The sequence below is a fragment of the Prionailurus viverrinus genome, chromosome E1, assembly GCF_022837055.1.
Source record: "Prionailurus viverrinus isolate Anna chromosome E1, UM_Priviv_1.0, whole genome shotgun sequence".
NCBI classification, from domain to species: domain Eukaryota; kingdom Metazoa; phylum Chordata; class Mammalia; order Carnivora; family Felidae; genus Prionailurus; species Prionailurus viverrinus.
Window position 1 is genome coordinate 43456803 of NC_062574.1, and position 7402 is coordinate 43464204.

The 7402-nt window shown below is 38.4% G+C and overlaps 1 pseudogene; it reads right to left on the reverse strand.

Annotated features, from left to right (window-relative positions):
* Positions 1-6653: 6653 nt before the first annotated feature.
* Positions 6654-6716, reverse strand: LOC125152229 (uncharacterized; annotated as a pseudogene).
* Between the last annotated feature and the right edge of the window lie 686 nt (positions 6717-7402).

A 7402-nucleotide genomic window follows, 5' to 3' on the forward strand; every position in this document is an offset into this window, starting at 1 on the left:
GGACCGCGAGATCGTGACCTGGCTGAAGTCGGACGATTAACCGACTGTGCCATCCAGGCGCCCCAAAGCAGAGACCTTTCTTTTTGTGTATCTTATCAAGATATCCTATCAGAACATCTTTTTAAAATTAAAGTATTAGTTTCAGATGTACATATAATGATTCAAAAATTCTACGCATTATGAGTGTTCACCATGATAGGTACAGTTACCATCTGTCACCATACAAAGTTATTATATTATCGATTATATTCTCTGTGTTGTACTTTTCATCCCTTATGACTTATTGATTTTATAACTAACTGGAAGCATGTACCTCTTAATCCCCTTCACCTATTTTGCCCATACTCTTACCCCATCTGGCAACCACCAGTTTGTTCTCCTTATTTATGAGCCAATTTCTGGTTTTGTTTGTCTTGTTTTTTAGACTGTACCTATAAGTGAAATCATGTGCTATTTGTCTTCTTCTGCCCGACTTATTTCACTTTGCATTATATCTTCTAGCTCCCTCCATGTTGTTGCAACACACACACACACACACACACACACACACATATACACACACCACACATTTATCCATTCTCCTATCCATGGACACTTAGGTTGCTTCTATATCTTGGCTGTTGTAAAAAAAAAAAAAAATGTTGCAATAAATGTAAGGGTGCTTATGTCTTCTTGAATGTTTTTGTTTTCTTCAGCTAAATACTCAGAAGTGGAATTACTGGGTCATATGGCATTTCTATTTTTAATTTTTTGAGGAAAGTCTATACTGTTTCCTCCATACAAAACACGTCGATTGTTCTCTAAACCCACACAGGCACCCAAACAACACTCAAACGGATGTCCTCACTCTACCTGTACTCCTTCTAACATTTTCCACTACACACTCTGGAATCTTCATTTGTATTGTTTTCTATAAAGCCCTTCACATTATTGGAAACAAGAACTGCACATGCTCTGCTAAGTCACATAGTTGCTTGTTTCCTATTGTGTTTTATTTCATTTATTCCAGAACAAAATATTATGATAATGTTTTGATGCCAACGAATGATGTCAATGCCCCGGCCGAAAAATGAAACCAAGTGACGTCATGAACTTTATCAGTTGGAATAAAATAGGTTGATTGTGGTTTGCAGATTAAAATTGGTTAATCATAACAAGTGTAGTCCTTGGAAATGTGTGTAAAACTCCTTTCACACATGCCTAATAATTCTGGAGAGATTATTCCAAAGGGGGAAAAAATGACCTTCATCAGTGGGCTTCCAAAAAAATAAGCAGAAGTGGATTAACATAATTGCTTAATCGACAACATTCACCAAAAGCCCCTGAATGTATAGAATTAATCATCTTATTGTAAGATTCATTAAAAAGTAATGGGCATAGTGAGAACATTGCACAGCTGGGAATAATTTTGTTCCATTAAAAATAAAAATAAATACACCTTGGAAAACACTATTTTGACAATGTTTTTGCTCCCTGCTTTGTCTTAACAACAAGGGCCCTGTTCACTTACGCAGTGTATGACACCATAACCATATTTCCAGGAATCTGAAGCATGGGAATGAGGAGAGTCGCAAGCATGACCCATTTTGGTGGCATCCTCCTTCCCTGGTTAACAGTCCGTAAAAGTGAAAATCTTTATTATTCCTCGCTCTATGAGGATTCTATATTTTCTTTTTTTTTTAATTTTCCTTTGTATTATTATTTTTTTAACATTTACTCATTTTTGCAAGTGAGAGAGAGAGAGCATGAGCGGGGGAGGGGCAGAGAGAGAGGGAGACACAGAATCCAAAGCAGGCTCCAGGCTCCGAGCTGTCAGCACAGGGTCTGACTCTGGGCTCGAACTCACGAACAGTGAGGTCATGACCTGAGCTGAAGTTGAATGCTTAACCGACTGAGCCACCCAGGTGCCCCGAGGATTATATATTTTCAATAAACTATAGCTCTTAGAACCTAAAATCTGGTTAGTAGTTTATGAATTGAAGGTTTAAAAACAGTGTATAGGACTTATTTTCCAAATATAATTAAATGGTTAAAAATAGGGCCACCTGGGTGGCTCAGTCAGTTAAGCCTCAGACTTCGGCTCAGGTCATAATCTCACAGGTTATGGGTTCGAGGCCCACTCTGGGCTGTGCTGACAGCTCAGAACCTGGAGCCGGCTTTGGATTCTGTGTCTCCCTCTCCCTCTGTTCCTTCCCCTCTTGCACTCTGTCTCTCAAAAATAAATAAAGATTAAAAAAAATTAATGGTTAAAAATAAAGTACCTTCCACTCAAGGGTGGGGGGAAGGGGAGAAAGGAAATTAGCAATATTAAAGAGAGTCCTTTGGTCTGTCCTTTGACATTCAAATAATCATTATTAAACTACCATTAACTCTAGTTTCCCGAAGACGTTCAAGTATGAAATCATTCCTTGCGAAACATTTTCTGTCATTTCCAAAGATTCATTATTGTTTGGGGGTACGTTGGGTAGCTGTGATTCAGCTTTAAATTGAGAGAGACGGTCCACTGTGCTGACAAATTACCTAGAGGAAATGCTTCCCTTTAATTCTCTTTGCCTCACATGTGTATGGTCAATGGTCACCGGGTTTTGCTAGTCATTACACTTGATCCTCTTGAAGAGTATAGTTTTAATTAATGTAAATGCCGTTGACAACTTCCAAACTAGATCTTTAGACCCTAATATATTGCAGACTTAGGTTATCCACATACTGTATTAGAGGTAATAATAGTAATAACAACAGATATAGTAATAGTAATAACAACAGTTATAGTAATAGTAATAACAATATTTACTAAGTTTAGTAAATATTTAGGCACCAGGTGCTCAACTAAGAACGCTTTGCTTTTACCTTTATTTTCTTCTCTTTTTAAAAGCTCTCCTTTCTGGGGCACCTGGGTGGCTCAGTCTAAGCATCCAGTTTCGGCTCATGTCATGATGTCATGATCTCATGGTGCATGAGTTCGAGCCCCGCATTAGCCTCTGTGCTGATAACTCAGAGCCTGGAGCCTGCTTCGGATTCTGTATTCCCCTCTTTCTCTGTCCCTAGCCCTCCCTCTCTCTCTCTCTCTCTCTCTCAAAACCAAATAAATGTTGAAAAACAAATTTTTTTAATTCTTTTTTCTCCAAAATAATTCATCTCATACCCTTACTTTATGTACCACATTTGGCAGACGAAAGTTTGGAATGTAGCCAAGGACCATCTTTTGTTCTTTAAACACTTCCCCTGAGCATTTACTCCACCCTTGCCAAGCAGTTTATCAAATATTCTTGCAACATAAAAGAGTAAAAAAAAAAAAAATCTCCTGCTAAAGAAATAACATTTTTCCATATTGTTACATTATTAATGAGTCCGGAAAGTTCATTTGAATTGTATGGCGGCAGTCTCCAGCTCTAATTAGAATCACCTGAGAAACTTTAAAAACACATTTTCCTGGGACCCTCCCAGACCCACTACTCAGAATCTCCCAAAGTAGACCAGAAACTCTGGATGTATTTCATCTGTCTCAGGTGATTCTGGGGAGGGGCCAAGTTTGGAAACCACTGATCTATGGAAATAGTTTTCTTATATACCCATGGCCTCCCATTTACCAGTGTTTTACCAAAATATTTTGGCAAGAGATCAGAATTTGGTCACACAGAAAAGATATTGATGATCTGTTTCTTCATCTTCCACTTCCAATAATTTCCTTATATCCCATAAAATGACAGAGACAAAGTTTAAGATAAAACAAGCATTTTTTTAAAGTATGCTTCGTGCCTTGGAGAGATAGTTAAGGAAATACTTATCTAGGGTTTCCTCCTCCAAACCCATGCTGTCTACTTGCTAGAGTGTGTTAAATATTACAGAAAGCCTGTGCTGATTCTCAAACTACTGATAAGAAAGACTTTTTATTTTTAAAGCTATGAAGTAGCAGTTAAAACAAACAGTTGTCCAATGTAAATGTCATTTTTCGATTCCTGGAAAAATGGCTAACAATATAAAAACTTTGACAACGCTTTATAAAGTTTGTTAAAGAATTTACACCATTTGTGTGAATCCTAATTCATACAAATTTGGAGAGACAATTTGCTTAATCTACAGTTAAAAATAAAAACCATACAATTCTGTCAAGATAATAACCAGTATCGCTGTCAATCATACATCATCGAATTATCTTCTTTTTGATACTGAGTATTTGAAAACAAATACTGCACTCGTAAATAGAAACTGTGTGCTTGCCAAAAGCAAGGAATGAATACGATAGCTTAAGTTCTGTAATTTGTTCATAAAATGTGTGTGTGTTGGTGAAAATGAAATGAGATTGAAATTTTTAGGAGATATTTGTACACTGATGCTTTCTTATGTTCAGATGAAATAAAACTTGTCAGGGATTTATTTTCCATTATTTTCTTTTTTAGTAATTGTGAATTCAAGTTCAATTTGAGTATGTGAAGAGTTTATGTTATTCAAAGTTACTGCCTTTATAACAACCAGGGTATTAATAATTCCATATTATTAACGTGTTTTCATTATGACCTAATTGTTAGTAATACCATCCATGTTTCTAGCGTTTTGCGGCTCATAAAATGTTTTCATATATATCCTATTTCCTTGATTGCAATGTGTACCTCCTATTTATATTTTAATATTTCTCAGCTAATTGGATGCATCTTAAAATCTACGTGCTTACTTTTAATATGCTAAAAGGTGTTGTTTATTCAAAAGCTTTGTACGAGCCTTATTATAATCCATGGCATGTTAACATCAAGCGAATATGGTTTTATTGCAGCTGGTTCTAAAGACAATACTGTAGAGTTGATGGGGTTTCTATTTTCCTCATTCAAGTAACAAGGAAATGATGCCATAATTAGAACATTAAGTCTTTGGATTCAAGTGTGCCTCCTGATGGACGGTGTACTGCTAAAGTTATTGTGCGTCAAAACGTGCATTTAACACAAGAAAGTACTCGGTTTGAATATGCATATACAGACAAAAGGAGAATACAGCGGTGTGCAGTATGTTTTTCTCCAACAAGTTTCCAAGAGGAAATAGACTAGTTTCAAGTATCCCTTATATAAGGAGAGTCATGTGGTAAACAGCTCGGTTGGGCGAGTGGCTCGAGCAAAGCAAACTCCATCCTTTCAATTTCTTTGTTTGCTGAAGAATGCTGCCTACCTAATACCCCAAGATAATCTTTGGCCCGTGAAACACGCCAAGCTCTGCCTGTTTCTCTCAACTTGGTGGTGACAGCTTCCAGCTGGACACCTGATCAATCATACCTGTCATTGGCCTCCTCGTCTAGGGCGTGATTGCTTTTGTTTGTTTGTTTTCTTAGCTTGTTCGCCTGCTTTCCTGGCAGGCTTCCTCGCTTGTCCATTAAAAGCCAAATGTGAAAGTAGCAAACTCCACCATCTGGGAAAAAGGGAAAGGGTCTGGCACATCTCACTGGCCTTGATTATATCAAAGCTCCTGGAGGCTGCAGATATTTTCCTCACTGCAGACATGTTTTGGCTGCAGTTGGTCGTGATGAAGGAAGAGAAGTGAGTTTTGGTGGTGCTTGGTTTGGGTTCTGGGTTTTCTTTTCTTTTTTTTTTTTTCAGATCTCTTTGGATGTTCAGCACGGATTAGATAATAAGATAGAACATAAACTTTGTTGAGAAGATTCCTCCTATACTGAAATGTTTATCTACTTTGACCATTCAGAGAACGACTTCAGTCTCCACAGACACATGACTGTTACCAAGGCTTTTCCAAAATATAAGGGCCTTTCTTTGGCTCTTGGAAGGAAAGTATTACAGTGTATATTTATTTATTCAATGATCAAGGGGGAGGTGTAACATAAAACACTCCTCTATTTAGCCTTTTCTTTCTTATACCTCAAAACGTGAAATTCCACAGAAAGCAGGATCTACAACAGCTTATCAGTTAGTACTTGGTGGGGGGAAATGGCATGTAAACATGTCTACCTTCCCTCAAACCTAGAGCTGTATATCTTTAGAGCAGCTCTTCGGAGGAATCCTGAAGAAGTCATTCACAGAAACATTCCTTTAGTGTGTTTCTCTCTCTTTTCTCACCTGTTTGTATGTCAAAACATGTTATCAACTAAGGAATGTGTTTCATTTCTCCTGTGCAAGTACAACGTTCTGCGTGATTTGCCTTCTATTGAAACAAGGAAGAAAGATCTGTGTCTATGCAGTACCCCTACGTTTTGAAGACTGAAAGGGGCATGTCACGTGACTGGAAAATAAGGAAATAATAAGTTGCATGAGTTTTTAAATGCACACCTTCCCTCACAATGGGGCCATGTCCCGATAAACCCATTGTAAGCTGAAAATATCGTGAGTCAGAAATGCACTCCATACATCTAACTTACCGAACACCATAGCCTCGCTTACCTTAAACATGTTCAGAACACTTACAGTAGCCTACAGTTGGGCAAAATCATCGAACACAAAGCCTATTTCACAACAAAATGTTGAGCTGAGGATCTCATGTAATTTATTGAGCACTGGACTAGAAGTGACAAACAGAATGGTTGTTGGTGTGCTGGTTGTCAATCCCCCTGATCACTGGGCTGACTGGGGGTGGCAGGCCCTCAGGAGACGGGATTGTGCTGCATTTCACCAGACCCTAGAATCAGATCCATGCGGGGGCGGGGGTGGGGGTGGGGGTTGGGGAACGTGCTAATCTTCTCTGTGTCGTTCCAATGTTAGTATATGTGCTGCCGAAGCAAGCACCAGAACAGATCCAAATTCCAAATTCCAAGTGTGGTTTCTACTGCGTGTGTATGTTTCTGCATCATTGTAAAGGCAAATCAGTCGACGTCAGGGATCATCTGTAGTCACAGAACAGATAGCTAGAGCAAGGTCCCAGTTCCTACAGAATCCCACCAAAAGAACAACATTCTTGTATCTACCTAAATACAATCCAAGGTGTTTTAAAGGTTTGGGAAGGACATGTATGAGTACATAAGACCTCTATATTCCAAAGAGACAAACAGAATATCCCAGGGGGAAAAAATATCTTGGTATATTTTCTAGTGATAACTCCAATAGCTGTGGTATTGAGAGAGACAGAGCTGAGAGATTAGACAAGCCCCCACGGCGTCCTTTCAGCTATAAAAAGAAAAAGAAAAAAGAAAAAAGGTGGAAAAAAAGAAAATTCATTCATAAGCATCTGCTCAATTCCCCCTCAGAGCTATGGCAGCCTCTGGAAGAAGAGCTCCTAAAGAAGCTTCTAGAATTCCTACATTACCCTGCCCCAGTCACCACTACCATTTAACAATTTTGCTTCTTTTTCAGACTTAGTTCATGTGGAACTTAGGTTAATTCAATGTAATGCTGTTATTGCTTACATCATTGGGCATGGGGGTGGGGAGCAGATGCCTGGGTGAGGAACTATAAAATTGATTAAACTGGCCGTT